The following is a 19,005-nucleotide window of genomic DNA, read 5'->3' as shown; positions in this document are numbered from 1 at the left end:
CTGATCAGTGAAGTCGGAAGAGCATAGATGGATGCAGTATGCAAGGCAATGGGGGCAAGGCCCTGGATAGATTTAAAGATGAGGAGTCGAAATTCAAAGAGGGAGACATTGTGCATGGAGAACCATCTGTCATATTGAATGTATGTTAAAGTGGGGGATGATCTGGGTAGGTTATGAAGGATGCAAGCAGCACAACTCAGATCTTCATTAACAGGAACGAAAGAGTAGAGGGTTAGTCCAAGGAATTGTCTCCAGCAGTCGCCAAGTTTGCTGAGCAACAGGTTTGAGATCAGATTATTAGCCAAGTGATGAGTAAGGTGCAAGCGGATTTTCCTAATATTGAGAAGGTTGATCCTGACTGTGGTGTCCATGTTGATCTGAGAGAAATTAACATTGCCATCATATAGCAACCCTAGCCTGTGCATCATAAACCTGGGGGTGGGGAGGAGGGAGTGTCAGGGCAGAACTACTTCATCTCCATAAGAGTTTGCGGTTAGCATTGGTGGCTAGTAGAAAGAGGACCTGTGTTGTGGAGGACTTCATTAGCAGCAGCATTGAAGCAGCTCTTGATGCATTCCAAAACAGCAGAATTGAAGGAAGGGATGGAGAAGAAGGTCAAGGTATTCTTTCCAAAGTCGTGGTACTAGAAGCCAAAGGATGAAATTAGTTCACCCTGGGAGGAGGTGTAGGTGAGAAAACGTAGCAGGCCCATGACTGACCCTTGAGGGATGCATACTGGGAATAGTGTTGTGGAGGTGTTAGAGTACCATGAGATGGAGGAGGAGGGTTGATGCACAGTGCCAGCAGAGAGATTGAGTATGATGAGGATGGAGGAAAGATGAGAATGGTGAGCAGAGGTCAAGAAGTTGGAGACGTGAGAGAAAGTATGATTAAGGCCTGTGCTAAGATTGTTCCTTATTATATCCTTAGGTGTGGTGGTTACAGCATGCAGGTTGGCTCATCACAAAACATTAATCTTGCAGTTGCCTAGTACATGACTAGTGCCTAGTCATTGAGGTTGAGGTTTATGAATTATAACAGTCCTTATGTTTCCTTAATTGCTCACAGAAATATTTGGATACTTATTGTAGTTTAAGAATTCATGCAAATAGAATCTGTTTGCTTCAAGTTGCAAAAACTCTTATCGTAGCATACAGCTTTTATCCCTACAGCATGGGTGCACAACCTATGGCCTGCGGGCCAAGTGATGCCTCCCATGATGGCTTGGCGGCTGGCTGATAGATAAAGACTTTCATAATGGAGGTGGCACGTAAGCAACAACAGGCCGCCATCCATTAGGAAAGTCTTCATTGCCGGGGACAGCACTGGCTCTCTATTGGCTCAGTGGACATACTACATAGCTGTGTGCCCTACGAGCCATGTAGTCAGTGTTTCATTTATAAGAAAATAAGTGGCACGCCTGTGACTCTGCAGGCGGGGATTTTCCTACCATTGCTGCCACCACCCACAGCTGCTCCTTACAGTGTTGACACATTTGGGGTTAAGCTACAGCTTGCACCTGCTCATTGGGGGTGATGGATGCTCTGACCATCATCTCTTCATAATCAAACTGAGTCTGAGACAACAAGTGCCAGGGCTCAGAAATAAGTGCCAGGGATGAGCCCTGGCAAACACCCCCACAAATAAAGCATTGCATGCAGTGTGTGTGCTGGACCAATAGCCACGCCAGCATTGCGGCTGTTGTGGCTAATAAAGTTTGTTTCCGGGAAGGCATTTCAGTCCTGCCAAGCCAACCGCAGAAGTCTGCCTGAGGTGCCCCTGATGATGCCCATCTGGTATCCACCCACTTCGGGTGCTTGTTCACCCACCTGCCTGACTCCTGTCTGCCTGTCCGCTCAGACGACCTAAGCCGGGACATCTTCTTCTTTTTGTCGTTGGGGTGGGTAGGGTGGGGTTGTCATGCTGTTTGATGTGGGTGATAGGTAGGGGCATGCTGTTTGGTAGGGTGGCATTGGGGGGCCAGGGACATGCCACTTGGAGGGGGGCAAGGGACATGCAGTTTGGTGGGGGAAGGCGGGTGAGAAGACATAGGGGGGGCTTGGCCTTGCTGTTTGGTGGGGGTAATGGGTGGGGGGTAGCAGGGCCAGGGTCATGCTGTTTGGTGGGGGCTAAAGGGGGTAGGGGCCAGGGCCATGTTTGGTGGTGCGTGGGGGGGGAATAGGAGCCCGGAGAAAGGCTGTTTGATGGGGGGACCAGGGTCATGCCTTTTGGTGGTGGGTGGTGGGTGTAGGGGAAATAGGGCAACCAACGTCATGCTGTTTGATGGGGGATCAGGGACAAGCTGTTTGGTGAGGGATGGCCAGGAAAAGGCTGTTTGGTGGGGGGTGGTGGGAATAGGTGGACCAGAGCCATGTTGTTTATTGGGGGTGGACGAGCCAGGTCGTTGCTGTTTGGTGGGGGGTGTGGGGATAGGGGGACAAGGGCATGCCATTTACTGTGCGCTAGGAGGCAGGGACAGGTCTATAGAAAATAATAGAGAGCAGGAGAGAAGGGGTGAACCAGAAAGGAAGCAAAGGGACAGAGCAGAAAGGTGAAAAAGGTGGGGATATTGCAGGAGTGGTAGCGAGATAGCCAGTAGGTGCACTCATGGCTGTTTGGGAGAAGTGGGTACCTGTTCCAATATTACATTATTTGTGGGATCCTACCAATGAGGGGTGCTTCTCAACCACTCAAACATTTGCTTCTCATGCACACCTCAAAAATACCCCAAGAAAAGAACATTGCCTAGTGATGCTGGCAGACCTTGCACTTACACTTCAAACCTAAAGACCTGCATTTAAATATGTCCTAGTGAGCTTATATACAGGTATTGTGATGTTCAAGTGGTGCTCTGGCCGAGTGCCCCACCCTTGGTCCTATCAACCAGCAAATGCACTATTAATGTGGCACAGCCTTTGCCATTTTGTTTCTCAAGACTGGTGCCTTCTTATTGAATATTGGGGTTTAGTAGCTTGGAGACGATCACAGGGCAGGCTTACTGTCCGGCACACCCTGATCACCCCCCTCTTCTATCTCAGTCCTGCTGTCTACAGTTTCAACCGGGGACAGATAGCTTGACCCCTAAAAGTGGGAAAGTAATTCTTTCTTTTTTATCTTGCCCCTCTTTTTGCCAACATTTTTTGTTTTTTTGGCAACACGCTTATTTGAATTTATTATATTGCTTGTTAGAAATGTTGGAACTTCACACACAGTGTGCAGTTGGGTTCAAGGCCGTTTTCTGTTTAGGCTTTTTATGTTCAAGTTATAACATTGCACAGCTTATAGTGCTATTCGCACAGCCCTTTACAGATGGGGTTGTCATACAAGACTGCCTGATGGAGATTTGCAAAGCCGTGTGTAAGGAAAAAAAAGATGCTTTTTAAGAACGTTCCCGTTCCAAGTATCAGTAATCAGCGGTATATTGTAAACATGGCTGACAACTGTTAGAGCCAACTTAAAATGCAATGTGAGGACATTACATTCTTTTCACTATGGCCTTGATGAGATCACAGATGAGAATGACACAGCCCAGCTTTTAATTTACATTGGTTGGGTTAATAGCACATTCAAAAAATTGCAGGAATTGGCTTTGCTAGTATCTTTGCATGACAGAAATACTGGTAATGCCATTTTAATGCTTTTCAAAAAGTAATTGACGATTGAAATCCGCTATAGGATAATCTTGTAGGCGTGACCACTGATGGTTCCCCAGCCATGATTTGTGATTGAAATGGTTATTGGCTGCTTGAAAAGACACTTGGGTGAGAAGGCTGTCCATTTGAAAAACTATCATTGTATTATACGTCAGGATTCATTATGTGCAAAACATTTGCAATTCACGAAAGTTATGGACTTCATTTTGAAAACAGCTAACTTCATCAATGCACATGCTTTAAACCACAGATTATTATTGTTTTTAGAAGATGTCGTATATCACACAGACGTCCGTTGCCTTACTTGAGGCAATGTTCTGAAGCAATTCTTTACTTTATGGAAAGAAAAAAAAAAACCTTGATGAAAAGCGAACACTTCTGTCATACAAGATAGTGACTGGGTAGCTGGCTTTGCTTCTCTTACTGACCTTTCATGGCATTTGAATGACTTACGTTTAAAGTTGCAAGGAAGCCAAAATCTCATCTCTGATATGTTGAGGCAGTTTGTGCTTTCAAAATAAAGTTAAAACTTCTGACAGCCGAACTGGAGAAAGGGATGCAGGTACACTTCCCTGCATATGCGGGTGCTTTCCCCCATGATAAGTATAGATATAGAAAGTGGCATTGGCATGTAAAGGTCCTGACAAAATTGCAAGTTGTTTTTGGAAATCGTTTTAAACACAATTTAAATTGCAACAAGCCTCTCTTAATCTTTTTTCAAAGGTTTTCTCTGCTGATGTTGAAAATGTTCCACCTGATTTCAGCTCAAAGTAATTGAACTTTAGTTCTCAAATGTCCTAAATAAATAAACATAGACATTTCTTTATTCTACTTTTACCAGTATCTGAACACTCTTCAGTTTCCCAATCTGTGCCGGGAAGCATTTTTTAAACTTAATGTTATTGTTCAAAATGCAGACCTAGCAGTGGTGTAGCACAAAACATGGCAACAAATCATGGGTCGCGCTACACTCTGGGCTGGCCTAGAGTACCACGCTTGCGCAATATGCACAAACGTGCTGCTGTAGGGGTACACCGTAAACTACACTAGCAGCAAGATCTAAATATGTGTTTTAATGCATTATAAAGCATCCCGGGAGGATAGCTCAGCAGCCACGTGTTCGCTTTGGAAACAAGACGACACGAGGAACACAGGGTCGATCCCCGAGTCCGCGCCTAGAAACTTCTGGGTACTAAGCGCGTTATAAATACGCAACTCAGACATGTTCCTGTAACATCGGCTCAAAGCCCCTGGGCTGTGTGAGCGCTTTAAAAATGCAAAAAAATAAATAAAGCACATTTTCTGAAAAACAAATAGCTAAGAAGCCAGAGCGTTTTCAGTTGTTTTGTAAGGTAACACCAATCCAAAAATCAAATAAATGTAAGTCACCAACAGTGCACAGGAACAGTAATGCTTTAATTAATTTAAGGCCTTGCTAGTAAAAATGCCATGCCAATATGCAAACATGTCAAACTGGCTGCACCATGTAGACCAGTCTAGACACCAAATAACATAGTACAGTAAAACAGTCCAGGCCACATTTAGACATACTTAGACAGGTTGCACCAAAACACCAGTCGAAGCAATACCACTTATCATTGTTATTTTATCACAGATGCCACAGTAAGAAATGGCTAGATTGACAGCACCCAAATGCCAGTCAAGCCAGGTAATTACACTTAGCAGGACTGCTTTATCAGAGATGCCCAGTTAAAATAAAGGCAAGCCAAACTAAGAAATGACTATACTGACTGAACCAAAAGGCCTCTCTAGCCACTAATACCACACATCATGCCTGCTTACCCCGGACATGGACGTCCATTATGATTTATCACACAATCCCCCAACCCACCCACACCGCACACATCCCCTCTTCCCTCCAGCCCCTTCCCCAACCCCCAAAATTATCTCCTCTGCCCACAATTACCTCCACATCCCTCTCCCTTGTCCCAGTTCTTACGTATGCGGCACCTTGCTTCATAGGTAAGTTCTGGGATGAGAAAGAGTGGGACTGGGAGTAATAAAGATTACAGGTACCTAAGCCAGGCATTAACTCCATGTCCCTCTACCTCATCCCAGTACTTGTGTATGAGGCAACGTGCCTCATACACAAGTACTGGGACGAGGAAGAAAAGAGCTAGGAATAATGAAGATTACCACTAAGTAATGAAGTCATTAAACACAAGCAGTGGCTCAACACCATTGAGCTGACTGGGCTTCAGCCCCCCGCCCCCATTCGCATCGCCTGACATTTTGGGCTATGTTGACTCGGCCTGGCTGACGTAAAGAGCCAATGCTGGACAGAAAAGGACACAGATGTTAAATGGGAACCTGGGTTTCGGTGTTAACAAAGGCTCAGCAATTACTAATGTAAAACATTTCGCTGTTACTACCTGTATTCAAATGCATAGTTTTTTAGGCAACTGAAATAATGATGTGGGTTTAGTATTTGCATGCCAGGGGAGTGATTGGAAGGGTAGAGAAGGGACAGGTGAACGCTCATTTTTACAGCAGCCCTTAAGTGGGTGCTTTCAGACTTAAAGGAGAGAGGTAACTGCTTGTAACATTGAAGCTGCACTAGTATCGTCTCATTAGAATGTATAAAGAAGTTAGATACCCCTCCACAAATCAGCTTGCCCCTCCCCCACCACCCCTGAAGTTAGTTCCTGTCCCAACATTTGAAGGGTTAATCTCTCCAAAATGTAGGTTTTGTTTTGCACCTGAACACAAGCACACACACCATTCACCATACACACAAATGCACACCCAGCCACCCATACATTTAAGTGTGCATTCCTTCACCATACACTCACACAGGCATACCCAGGCAGCCACCCATACATCATGCACTCACTCATTCATGCACATATACATATACACACTGTACAAGGTTTGGGTAGCCATCAATTAGGTTTAGTCCATGGTCAGGTGCTGTTGAAAAAAACAAGTTTTGAGAGATTTGCGAAATTGGAGAATTGTGGGGGAATTTCAAGTCAATATTCGGATCAAATTCCAGAGGGTGGGTGCGTGACAAGAGAATCATTTTTTGGGGGTCCTCTCTTTGCGGACTAGTGGTGATCAATCTGGTTGGTCGATTTGCTGTGCAAGGAGCATTTGCCACCAGATATGTGTAATTTAGCTGCCAGCTACGCTAGTGTCCTACTCATGACTGTTTTGTAGATGAAACATGCAGTCTTGAACAGTATCGATGACTAGAGGCGAAGCCAATGTAGTTTGTACAGGACGATGGTGATTCAGTCAAATTTCTGTGCATTTGTTATAGTGGACTGCAGCATAGTGGACTGCTTATAGAGGTGCCAAGTGAGCTGCTAGGAGCCCTGTCAGGAGGGTATTTCCCCCATTGATGTGCGAGACAACAAGGGCCTTCACTACAGTCCAGAAGTCCTGCATCGGGAATAAGAGCTTTATTTTGTGAAGTATGGAGATTTAAAGGCAGGCTGTTTGGGCCTTCTTGGTTACCTGTTTCTGGAAGTACAGGCTGCTGTCTATGGTGAAGCTAAAGGATTTTGTTGAATCCAAGAGTTGCAGATTAAATCCTTCTTGGAACATATCACTGAGCCTTTGTTGGACAAGTTGCTGTTTAGCATGTGCACCGATGAGGACAAATTCGGTCTTGGCTGGGTACGTTTGAGGTAGTCGGCCGACAAACCAGGACTGGATGATTTCCAGGTAATCGTGGAGACGACTGATGTTCTGTGGGCTTTTTAATGTCATGTATAACTGAGTATCGTCCACATATTGGTGAATGGTTATATCAGGGCCTTTGAGGAGTGTAACCAGACGCAGACACTCCATGTAAAGGTTAAAAAAAGGTTCAGTGATTGGATGTAGCCTTGGGGGACTTTGTAGGAGAATGGGAGCATTAAAGATAGTGCCACTGTTTGACAGTACCTACTTTTGTGAGCAGGTTTTCTCTCTGTTGGAATTTGAATATATCCAGTCTAAGGACAAGACTCACTGATCACCAGAAACTGGCATCTGGGAAATACTGCAATGTTTCTCACAGAGCAAATGTATGTCTGGATTAGTGGTTCACCTCCCACTTAAATAAAACAACTGCATTTCCTTGTCCTCATGGTTCATTGCTCACTTAATATTGGCTTGCAGTGGTGCCCAGAAGCTATGCAAGTGGCAGATCTTGGGCCTTCATATCCAACACAACACTATCTGTGAAATGTCTTTTGAGGTCAGTGTTTCTCCTGAATGATTTGCCTTCTATTGCCCTGCTTCTATAATGTACAACTGCATGTTACCAATATGTCCTTATAAAACAAAGAAATTATAAAAATGCAAAATGTGTTCTACAAATTGTAAGTTTGAAATAGAAATAAGACAAGTACACCTCAACATACTTATTTTTTCCATATGTTCAGTAAAAGTCGTGGGTCGTAAACACCTCCTGCCGCTTGCACCCTCTCTCCCTGCAACTGCCCCTTCCACCACCCATTTACTTTTTCGACCCACTATTGGCAGCATGTAAGAAACATTCGTCCTTCTGGCAAAATCAGTTGTGCGCCCCTGAACTTCAGCCTGTTTGTCGCTGTGTTGGGTTGAATAACATACTAGGATATAGTAATTTTAGAAAAAGGCACTTGCTAATTCCAGTATTATATGCCGGTAAAATAGCTCAGCGGGTTGAGCACTGGCTGCTGCGAACTGAGCGTGATCTTCAGGTCGCAGGTTTGAATCCCGGCAAGTCCAACTCAGCCTTTCATCCTTCCGAGGTCAATACCAATTTCTGTTGGGTGATATTGTATGTAAATATGTGCTCTGTAAAGTGCTTTGGTTTAAGGCGCTATATAAATAACACATCATTATCATATGTGATGTCAGAGCATATCAAAAGTTAAAACACCCGCCCAAGGAGTCTGCTAGTTACTAATCTATAAATATGAGGAATTGGTGTAACGTTAGTCCACCTCTGTTTTTTTTTAAGCAGTTAGCTTTTATGAGTTCAGTGTGCATTGGTTTTATTGTGCATTTGCTAGTATTCAGTTTTTAATTTGTATGCTTTAAGTAATCCCTGCTCGATTTTGTTTATTGCATTATATGATAAGTCAACTTGGGATTTGTAGGTGTTATGTATTGTATGTATGGTGTTTAGATATGGAAAACTTGTTTCACAAAAGTAAGTTGATTTTGATTTGATTTGAGTGAGAGCAGTTCCAGTGGAGTGTTTAATTCAAAGCCCTAAATCCGGACTGGAGAAGTTTCATAGTGCGTGCAGCTCAAGATAGTTCACAAAATGGTTAAAGAAAACTCTCTCAAGGATTTTGTAGTGGTGGGGCAGAAGAGAGACCTCTGTATAGAATAAAGGATTGTCGAGGCCTGCAGGGTGGGACGATAGCATATGATAGAGAGAAACTGAAAATTAAAGACCGGTAGGAGGTGATGATATCAGCAAGTTCTTAATCATCTGGGGTGTGAAAGGATCAGTAGGATTACAAGATGGTTAGGATGAGTGGAGGGTGGGTATGAGTTCAGTGGGGGGAAGTGGAAAGAAGCATATGGAGTGTTTTTTAGGATGGCAAATTACGGCCTGGAGTGTAATGGGTATCTTGCTATGGTGCGAGTGAAGCAAATACATAAGATCAATGAAGTATGGTCACTTGGCAGTTGTGTGCACTGAGAAAAGCAAAGAGAGCGACTTTGTAGGCAGTAAGCAGAGTGGAGTAATGATTTTTATGCCAGTGGCATAGATGTAGGTGCATGATTCCCTTCAGTTGTTAAATGGCTGGGGAGACCCATGGTTGAGGACAGTGAGGGGAAGGGATGAAGGAACAGGCAGGATAGGGATAGTTAAAGGGGGCACCGAGTGTGATGCTGAATCCAACAAGGACGTGTTTGTGGGCAGCTGTGAGATAGAGAAAGGGCATGGAAGGAGGACTTAATAGAGAGGATCATAGAATCTGTTTTGAATTTTCTTTTGGTTATAGGTGGGACGGGAATCAGGATTGGAGTAAATATGGAGATGGTGATAATTATAGTTTGTTTCCCTAAATAAGGGAGGGTATGCACAGACATGAGTTCCTTTCTTGTTGCACCATAGGGAATCAAATATCACCTCACTAATGACTCCAAACAAGGCTGTAACATGTGTTGTTCATGCAGAGAAGATGTGGCCTTGCAGTTTGTGAATGCAACTCTGCTGTTGTTAGTGCCACCGATACTTGATTTGCAAAAGGGTGGTCCACTTTCTGCAATGCTGCAGGTGGGCTAAAATTATTGTGTGGAATGTTGCCTGAGCAATGACAGTGGTTAAGATTAATTCAAAACCTTCTGCCCAACAAATTGCATGGTTATAGTTTTTTCCCTAAGTGAAAGAAGTTTTGACCAAGGATGAGTGCCTTGATCGCTGTTCCTTAGAGAAAGAAGCTATAACTTACTGATGAAGCACAACAAGGCTGTAACATGACTGGGGTTGCTTGTGGTGCCATTTGAGGGGAGCGGCCAAGCAGTTTGTGATGTACTGCACCCAGTGTTTGCGGTGCCAATTCTGATTTGCATATGATGCAGATGGGCTAAAAAACGATGGTGTGGAAGTTTTCCCAGAGCAATGATAGTGGTGAAGATGAATTCAAAATCATCCATCCTTCACATTTTATGATTGCAGAAGAAAGGGGACAACAGAAAGTGAGGAGAAGGTGAAAATAAGTGATAGGAAGATGAGACCAGAAGAGTTACCATGGTTAGAATAGGAAGGTCATGTTGGTTGATGAGAGGGATCAGAGAGAGATGGAGGAGTCAAGCTGTAGCCATTTTTGACAAGGTTGAGTTCCCCATTATGATGGCGTTGACCTTAGCCTGGGCAGATTCAAGTAATAGAAGAGCACAGAAGATCAGAGAAGAAGAGACAGATGGTGCCGGTGGGAGGTAGATGAGGTGTACAGTGAGAGGGATGGTGGTAAGAAATTCAACAAAGATGTGTTGAAAGGAGGAGGAAGTAAATTCAGAGGAGGGATGAAGGGTTGATGGTGTGTCCTTGCTGATCATCAAACCAAAAACAACTCCTTTATTGTTAGAGCTGGGCATTAGGAGAAGGTAGTGAATTCAGTGCAGTGGAAATCCAGAGTGTCAGTGTCTTGAGGGGGAATTGAAATTTCTGTGACGGCCGTAACAGAGTGTTTGTGTTGATGGGAGCCAAAGTGGCCTTTGATAAAAAGTCTTAGTACATAGGGTTTGTAGAGGAGCAGATGAGTACATCACTGATAGACTCCACCCCCTCACCTCCATCATATTTGAAGAGCAGTAGAAGAGCCCTGTGTGGCACCAGGTATTGTTACAATATGGCACAGAGTGTATGAGAGACGTTATGCACTCAGGCAACCGTATATATAATGTACGCTCGAACTGAAAGGGTAGTGGGAGATTGGCAGGAACCACTATGCTTTGAAGAGCTCTAGAGAACAGCTGACAGCTGTAAAGTGACATCATGAAGAGAAGGTACGAGGATGCACTGAAATGACATGCAAGTGCTTAAATAATAAAGATCTAACTGAAGTAACAAGAGAAATATGTAATTGAATGTGATGAAATCATGAGCACCAAACAAATAAGTAAGAAGATACAAGGTGAATGTACATACACAGAAATGCAAGGTAGATGAGACATATAGAAGCTTGCTGTAGGAGAAAAAATAATGTGACAGAAGCAGCCATGAGAAAAAGATGGACGTCAGACTCGTGTTGAAACTAATCAAGCTACTTCAGAGACAGATCAGGGCTGCAGAGTCAGGAGATTCTGGCAAAACAGTTTTGTGTGTGAAATAAAGAGTAGTCTATTGGCCTGGGATCAAGGACGTCCTATCAAGGAATAATTTTACGGCACAAAGGGAGTCAAGAGGATAAGCCATGTATGTAAGACCTATTTTTCTTAGATTAAGCAAAGAAGAAAACATCTGCATGTGCCAAACATTGGACAGTCAAAGATGCAGAAAGCCTATTGGAAGTGGAGCAAGCAAGTCTCCAGAGGACAAGGAGAGAAATGACACCCAGCCTAATTGAATTAAATAGCACTAAATAAAAGGTTGAAAGGGACAAAATCATGGTCTCATCGCATGTGATTCAGAAGTCGAAAGCAAGGACTATTCATTATGCCCTAGACAAAGATAATGGCGTACCTACACTCCCTTGAAAGTCCTGGGGCAGAGAACAAGGCCAACTACAAAGGAGAAGCCTTGGCTTGGGGCCTGACTGATGAGAGATGGACTAATTGAGCAAGTGGGTACTAGTCTGACGTTGTTGGCTGCACCTGAGTTTCGTTTTGCTTACGTGCTGCTAACAAGCTGAAAGTCCAAGGTTGGGAGAGAATGCCAACCAATCACGAGGGTCTATGTAGTAGCATGCTATACAATATTGCACAGGCCAATCTGCTGCTCTTATTCTGCTATAATCTGTATTATACGTATTTAGAGGGGGTTCAAGGCGTGCCTTCCAAGTAAGGGGCATCCAGTAATGTTACTAATACTTACATGATATATAGATACTTATGTTCCCTTAACCAATCCCTCCCTTCAATTAGTTTTAAGTTTGCGACGTGGGATGATGTCATAGTTGACGCACATTGGAGTATAAAACCTTTGTGTAATTGAAAGTTAATTGTGAGTGCGAGCACTACAATGTGTGGTTCGCCAGATTGCCTTACTTTATTGAGCTGATAATAAAGTAGTAATTTTCCATATTCTTTGAGTCTGTCCGATTATTTGGGTCTGAGATAAATATTGGTAATTCCATCTAGCACATGAGAGTCTTCATGGTGCTAGTGTACATTTTGGTAGCAGTGTGGATGGTTCTGGTACAGTCGACCAGGGCCCAGAGCTAGACTCTCGGACAATCAACAAATTTCGCCATTAGCCAGAAGATCGTGGAGCTTCCTGTGGAGAGTGGCACAGAATACAAACATGTGAAAATTATCAGTAGGTAGGTGCCCCTTTGATAAAATGACTGTCCGGTCCGCGCAGGTGCTTTGCGGACTGAAGGCAAACTGGTTGATTGGCGAAGAGTCGATGCAGAGGGCCACGAGCTATGTCACGGTTGTAAGTAGAGCATCAAAAGTGGCAAATATAAGGGGAGGGACCGTATTGTACATATATGTATATATAGGATTTTTGGGAATTGGGATTAGAAAGAAAAGAAATTGATACCTCAATTTCTGGTTAAAAGAGGGGTGGAAGGGTACACATTAAAGTTCAAAATGGGGGTATTATTTAAGGATTCCTGAGGTAAGGCCAATAAGAAGAGTGTGTAGCAAACTCTAAAATGGGGTAAAAAGTGAGATGAGATACATTTACTAGAGATAGTAAAGGAAGGCGTACGCAAAAAATTAAAAGTGCACATGTGTTTGGGGTTATAAATATGTCAGTATAAAACTTATATTGTGTTTAGATTAACTGATATAAAACGACAGTAAAAAATTCAAGTGATCATCATATTTTTAAACCAAGAGATTGACGTCAATCAGGAGGATAAAAATCAAAGAAGAACAATAAATAAAGAAGAGATTCTTGAAGTGTCGATAATAAAATAGCAAAACAGCAACAATTGATAGAATGTGTAAATGAAGGAATGCAATGAAAATTATTATATAGATTTTTAAAATTGGTTAAAAAACTTGGTTTTCTGGTAATGAGCAGTGGTTGATGGTGCTTACTCGAACCAATTGGTGTGCTATATTTGATAAAGTAAATAAAAGAATAATAGATCCGTTAAGTATTGACAGTCGAAAAAGACTTGTCATCCTGGGGGACACTCCCCTTCTACATCTATGCAGGATACTGCCAAGATTTACACCCAAAATTAGACAGTAGCGCACTGCATGTGTCAAAGGCGCGACCAACAAAACATCCATGCTGTGACCGCAAGAATCATTATCAAAGACAAGACTGTGCCATCTTTTTTTTTTTTATTAAATGTTGTTATGGCCCAATAATTTATTTTTACCTTTCAACATACAACAGATACATTCAATACAAAAAATAATTAGAAATGTATATTTAAAAAATTGCCTTTTACAAACACATTATCCTCTTTGTGTTACATTTGTCACTGTGATTGAAACTAAGACATTTTTTCCACATAAACAAATTAATCATTCACAATTCAAACAATCATCAATTAAAAGAACATATTTTCAGAACTGTCCAATTCATTGATTCCCATTTGGTTACAATTTAACAATCATTTAGTATATTCATTGCTAATTACATGTTATTAACTTCACATAACACCTATCTCAAATTTAAAAGTCAAGATTTCAATTATAGTGTCTCTTTCTACCTTTCTAAGAACTTTTTTGGACTTCTAGGTGTGTGCTATTCAAATAGTTTACCACCGCATATCTAATTGATTTCCTGTGGGCGTGGAACAGCTTAGCTCACATCTGGTCTTCTGTTAGGCATCTATGTTCCTCAAAATATTGGTGAAAGTATTTTATTCTCTGTTGCAATAAGGCATCACATTCAACTACTATATGTTTTATCGTTTCTGGCAATTTCTTACAGTAGCGGCAAATAGTTTTCTCTGGAATTATCAATTTGTGTTTATGCAAAATTTCCTTTGTTGGCCATATATTTAATCTGAATCAAAGAAAGTATGCACGGTTGCTTGGAGTCGGAGCAAGAGAGAGATAAAGCTCCATTGTGCCTCGCAATTTTACGTTAAAAGGATTTCGAATACATTTTTGATACTTCATACAACTTTCTCTGGTTTGGATCCAGTCATATGTCCATAGTTTTTTTTTGGCCTGTATCGGATTTTCTACCAGTAGATTTAGTGTTATTGCCGGACCGTGCATAATTTTTTGTACAGTAAAATGCCACTTGGACATAAACCGATCTTTTGCCTTCTCCAGATGGGTCGATATCGTTTTCAATAAGCCATTTGGGCTTTCGATCATCTTGCATTTTCTATACAACATACACATGTGCCATTTATATATTGCACATAGAGAGATCAGCCCCAGTTTGTGCCTGATTATACACATCGACTCTGATATGGGTAACATTAGAGCTTTCTTCCAATATATACTTTCCATTTTAGTCCAATACGAGTAGGTTTGGCATTGTTTTGTCTCAGATCCATCAATAATTGTAGGTACAAACATTTGCTTGTAATAAACCACCAATTGAGTAATGGAAAATTTACAAAATCGAGCTCTGATGATTGACATTTGGGATACGGCTGTAATGCATTTGTCCTTGATGTATTCCTCATATGGTAAGTCAGCTGCATGATTGTTTATGCATATGCCCAAGTAGACATAGGAGTTGACAGTTGCTATGTCTGCCTTTTGTATCTGCCATTTGTGATGTTTGTTCTTTTGTATGGCAGTGCTAAATTGTATAACTTGCGTTTTATTTACATTTATTCTAATGAGGTTTTTCTCAGCATATTCCTCTAAGGCTTGTAATGAATGCCTTAACCCACTCTGTGTTTTTTATATGAGAAGCATATCATCAGCATACAAGAGCCAGTTAATTGGTATCCCCTGCAATCTAGGAGCATCAGTCAATATCTTAGATAACCATTGACCCACATCTGATATAAAAAAGTTGAATAGGCCGGAGGCCAATAAACAGCCTGTTTTAACCAGCGCTCTGTGTGAATTGCGGCAGTTAGCAATCCGTCATTCCGTAGTCTAATTTGGATTGTGGTTTCTGTATGCAATTCCACAATCCATTTTAATATGGACCATGGACATCGCTGATCCAATAATTTTGTATACAGGATTTCGCAGGGTACAAGGTCAAAAGCGGACCTAAAGTCAACAAATTCCACATATAATGCTTGTTTATGTTCTTTTTCCTGATACAATATGGCATTTAATGTGAGCAGATTAATTGCTGTACATAAGCCCTGTATAAAACCCCTCTGGTGGGGATCTCTCAATTGCCTATTGTCTAACCACTTATTAAAGTCGGCCAACACGAAACGAGAGAACATTTTTCCAGGACAGTCCAGAAGGGCTATCGGCCTGTATGCTCTAGGATCTGACCGGTTGCCCTTCTTGAATATCGGTAGAATAATTCACTTCTTCCACAAAAGTGGTTATTTTTCTGTTTCCATGATATTTGTAAATATTGTATGCAATATAAGATCCCAGGCCTCTGGGTTGTTCCTCACCATGATGTTATGCAACCCAACCGGGCCAGTGGCTCTAGACCGGCTCAGTTTGGAAATACAATGTTGTATATCTGTGATATCAAACTCCATTTTGTGAGCCTGGTCTTTGATGTTCATATTATTCAAGATGTTAGGAAAAGGAGTCTGATATATTTCCTTGTAATACAGTTCCCAAACCGATTCAGCAATAGGATTAATTTGGGATATGAGCTGATTTTGACAAATATGGCTATTGAGAAGGGCTCATATTCCTCCTGAAGATGTTGCCGCTATTTGTTTTATCATGGCGTTGCCATCGTTGTGATATTGATTGGCACGTCTCTCTTTGTGCCAATTTTTATAAGTTTGCATCAATTGTTTAACCATGGGTTGTTTGATATGATGTGGAATATGCTTCAAGGTAGAAGAGCTTTTCTCTCTTTTACTGCCCCATCAAAGGCATGTTGATGTTGACAATTCATCTGAGACGAGCGATACCCATGTGCCTTATATACTTGCATAGCCTCAACATAATTCATAGGCCCATATTCATTTGCGTTTTCCATTTGATGTCTTAACATCAGATTAAATTGAATAAGTTTGGCATTCAACCATCTTAGACGATGTTATGCTTGAGCTAAAACATGGCGCTGGTGCGCAGTGTATTCTGTGAGCACTCAGAGCCATAATGGATATTTACTTCATGCCACAGTGAAAAGCTGTACTCATTTTGCTGAGAGCTGAATTTACTTTGCTGAAGAAAACATGCTTTCCTAACCTGGTATGCAGTCAAGGACATTCTGCTGGGAAAGATGGCTTTGTTATGTCTTGTTATGAGTTATGGGACTGTTTTCCGTGGCACTTGTTCTTAGAGGAGGGAAGCGCTTTGCTCCTTGAGGTTACTGTCGGTTTACCCAGCTGGCAACCAACAGTTGCCCATCAATGCGCAAGTGCATTTGCCAGAAGGTTTGAGAAATTACCACCCCTTTTTGAGGCGTGCATATATGCGGAACCCCTCAACGGCGAGACGGGACAAGTACAAAGACCTCAGTCGGAGGGGGGACGCTTCCGTCCGGCATACCTGTGGGCTGTTGTGCTCTCGGCCTGGCTGTTATCAGGGTCTTCCAGCCGCTTCTGTCGAGATGAGGGATTCAGTTACGCCCACGGTGATGTATTTTCTTTTGAATTCTCTGTCTTTTCTGTGATTTATTTCTGTGTTATTACTTGTTGCTTCCAAGCTTTGAATAAATAGCTGTATAAGTGCTCATTATTTTCTAAGAGTGCGTGTGGTTGTAAGTCATTGCGTCATCTACCTGCGTTTAAAGTATTGGCTCTGCAATTGCATTGGTGATTAATGACTGTCCGTGCACTCTGGGCGAGCAATACAGACGATTACCCGCATTATTTGCTGTTAAATTGGCCATTTGAGGATTTATCTCTTGCTTAGGTTCGGGACCAAACCATAACCAAGTCAAGCATATTTGATGATGGTTGCTCATGACAAATGGTTTAATATTCCATGCAATGATCTTATTCATGAAACAGATGTCTGCGTATATATAGTCCAGTACAGCTTCTTGAGTGCCTCTATGCCATGTTGTTAATGAGGCAGAATGATCTTGTAATACAGTGTTTAACATAGTATATCCTCTTTCTGACATGATTTTAATCCACCTATGTTCTTCTGCACATCTATCTTTATTGTCATTCGGTAGAATGTGCAGATTCCAGTCTCCCACGATTAACATGTGGCATAAAGTCTGGTCAACAACAATTTATCTAGTATTGAAATTAGAAGGCAGAAAAATTCATCAACAGTTACCTGTTTCCTGCTCCAATATATGTTTACAATTGCAATTGCAGAGGGGCCTCTTTGAATCTTTATCACTTGAAAATAAGGTGACAACACTTTACATGAGGAGACCTGAAAGTATTTCTCCGTTTTAAAGGCCATAAGTAGCCCGCCCATGGGATGCCCCAATTTGACTCGTATTGCAGGGACTGTTACTATGTTATATAAGTCCCAAATGGGCGTGGTGGTTAACCATGTCTCCTGGAACACTATGATGTCATATTTTTGCAATTCATAATTTTTGGTATTGATGAAATGACATTGTCCTCTCATGTTCTAGGAGATTAAGTTTATTTGACCTCTATTCACCTCTTGTTATGAGCTATCCGGGCCACTCTGCACTTGCCATTGCAGTTGTTTATTGGTTCTGCCCTGTTTATCCATATCTTGTCCGTATATACTTGATCTCGGTATATCTTGTGTTACCTTTTTCTCATGTCCCCCCACTGGTAGATCTTGGCTTAGAATAAATCCTAGATTGTATATCGCTGTTCTCGCTTGCCAGAGTGTATTTAGCACAATCCCAGATCGTATGTACATTTTAGCCATATCTAGCTTTTTCTCATGTAGGAATTCCCCTAGACTGATGTCAGCTGATGCTAGATCTTGTAAAGCTGGAATTTTGGAACATATATTTAAAATACTTGTCCGGTTTAAATCGTAGGTCTGGTGCGGATGGGGTCTGCATTTTATTATTAGTCGATGGTAATTATTGAGCAGATCCACTTTGGCGTCAGACGTAGGATTTTTACTTTAAGTTGTTGACATCTGTCCTATTTTCTACTTGATCATAGTTCTTATGATTATCTTGTTGTATGCCATTTGATAGCAGTCTTCTCCCCATGTCGGGCCCCTTTAACAAATGGTCTATGTGTGGTGCTGTTGACCACAGAGATGGTTCAATACCCGCTCCTACAGATTTTGTTATGCTTGTTCTAGGATTGGGTTCACCTTGATTTAATACTTTATACTGTTCTGTGGAAGCTCTAATTTCATTTCTTAGTTCTTCTATTGTGGCATGCATAGGAGCCATGATATCTGATTGGTCAGGTTGCTTTCTCAATGAGACTTGTGCATTATCCATCTGAATTTGATTCGTCTGTTGCGGTAACAGACAGGGGCCTTGCACGCTCCCTATTGACTAGAGCCACTAGTTCATCAAGCGGTTTATGAGGAGTTGGTTGCCACACGGTGGATCCTTGACTGATGTTGTTCTCAAGACACTTTGTTTTGGCTGCTAGTGTACCAATTCTTATATACTTCCTCGGCGTGTTGGATTGTCTTTTTATACTTTTTTACTTTTATTTTGAGACACAGCTATTTTGACCTCTGAGTTGCCTTGTCATACTTCTTTCTGTATCTGCTGTGTGGTCTCAAATAT

This window comes from Ambystoma mexicanum, chromosome 8 (assembly GCF_040938575.1).
Source record: "Ambystoma mexicanum isolate Mex_15411 chromosome 8, UKY_AmexF1_1, whole genome shotgun sequence".
NCBI lineage: Eukaryota > Metazoa > Chordata > Amphibia > Caudata > Ambystomatidae > Ambystoma > Ambystoma mexicanum.
This window is presented reverse-complemented; position numbering follows the sequence as displayed.